Here is a 2,137-nt window from a genome sequence, read left to right as displayed (position 1 = left end):
TGAGGCTGTACTCAGATGTCACCCACTCTCCGAAGCCTGCCCTGACCTCCGACCCTTCCCCTCCAAAGGCAGGCAGGTCCCCGCCTGCCCTGGAACCTTATCGCTCCGCTTGGCACTTATCACTTTCTCCCTCGGATTACAGCTATTTGTGTACACGGCTTATCTCACTGCCAGACTAAGAGGCAGCGCGGGCTTGTCGAAAGAGCATGGACTTTGGAGCCCCACGACCTGGCCCTGAATCCCAGCCCTGCCACTCAGGTCTGTGAGCCCTCTGGGAGCTCACACCACTCTTTGTAGCCTCAGTCTCCTTATCTGTAAAGTGGGGCTGGTGATAACTACTTCCAAGGTGGTTTGACCATTAAATGAGGTTAGAAATGTAAACCCCCTTTCCTGTTCCCATCTGGACCCCCATCCTCCTAGGGACAGAGATTGTGCGCAGTGCGTCTCTGCATTCTCCTGGTGATAACAATAACAGTATAAATATTAACAACAATGGCAAACACTCATGTAGCAATTACTGTGAGCAAGATGTTGTTCTAAGAATTTGCATATGTTAACTCATTTCGTTCTCACACAACCTTGTGGCATTGGAACTATTATTCCCACAAAGAGATGAACAATCCGAGGCACAGAGGTCAGATAACAAACCCAAGGTCACACAGCTAGTGAGTGGGAAAGCTGAGATTTGAATCCAGGAGAATCTCCTCCCTAGCCTTCACTGTTAGACGCTATGTTATGTGATCACGGTACAAGAGCTTGGAGCGGCTTATATAGGAGCTGGTGGGGGGTGGCCCACGGTGCACCCCAGCCTGTGGACATCGTTGCCCTGACCTGTGGGGTGGCGGTGGAGGTGTACAGAGAAGCTCCTGGTCTGCCTCTAGGACCTTCCAACAGGTAAAGTGGTTAGTGCTGAAGAGAGGAATGTTTCTAGGTCCCTGGAGGGCAGGGCACCCACAGGCCACTAATGGACAAGGCAATGAGAGAAGGCTTCATGGAAGAGGTGGCATTTGCGGTAGGCCTGGACAAATGAGGAGGATTTGGACAGGGGTGGACAAGGCCAAGAGAAGAGCAGGAGCAAAGGTATTGAGGTGGGAGAGGTATATTACGGGTTGATTTAGGTGTCAGGCTAGATATTTTCCTGCACTCTGGTGGGTGGTGAATGTGGGGAGGACTGTCAGTTGCCCAGTCTGTGATTCAGGAATGGGTGAGGGAACTGTTTCATGGGCTTTGAAAGCCAGTACAGACCCTGAAGAGCTGAGAACCAAGTGGGCTGTCCTAGGGGCCAGCTCGCATTTTTCTTTTCTATAAGCTACTCTGAGATACCAGAGTCCTGGGTTCCTGAATCCAGCTCTGCCTCTTGGTCATACCGCTCCATTTCTCTGAGCCTCAACTTCCCCATCTGCAGAATGGGCATGAAGCATGGACCTTGCCAGCCAGTTGAAGGATGAAACAGCGCTGTTGGTGGGGATGTGCCTGACACTCGTGGGGCAGGAAGTGGGTGGGAGGTACTTGGGGGGATGGGCAGCTGAAGGGGAGGGGTGGGAGGAGCTTCACATGCATGGTCAGTGAGTGCCAAGCCTGCCAAGCTGGCTCAGGTTGTGCCTCGTGATTCTTCCACACCACATGCTCCATTTTCTGGCACTGCCAAAGGCTGCCCAGCTCTACTGGCTTAAAAGCAATCTGAGTCCGAGGCTTCTGCAGGCTCCTGGCAGGCTCTGAGCTGCCCCTGTTTCTCCAGCCACCCCCACCATACCCCTTCCAGGTAGCACTAATTGTACTAACAATCCTTTGAGAGCATTCATTGCGTGCCAAGGGCTCTTTTAAATGCTTCCCTTATTACCTAATTTAATTCTCACAAGCACACTATGATTACCCTTGTTTTAAGTCAGGAAACTGAGGCACAGAAAGGTTATTGCAGTTCTATGACAGGCAAGGTGAAGCTTGAGTGTTGGAGACAGCCTGTGGAGTTGGAAGCAGGGCCTGCCTGCAAGATGGTTGTCTGGACCCCTTGTGGCTGTTTCCCACACTTTTGTGAGAAAGACTACGATTCTGAGCCCACTTTTCTCTTCTGCTCATTTCAAAGTTCTCACGCAGCTCCTCTGTCCACACATGTGCCTATATGTCCGCACATTTGACA

This window comes from Equus asinus, chromosome 2 (assembly GCF_041296235.1).
Source record: "Equus asinus isolate D_3611 breed Donkey chromosome 2, EquAss-T2T_v2, whole genome shotgun sequence".
Lineage (NCBI taxonomy): Eukaryota > Metazoa > Chordata > Mammalia > Perissodactyla > Equidae > Equus > Equus asinus.
This window is presented reverse-complemented; position numbering follows the sequence as displayed.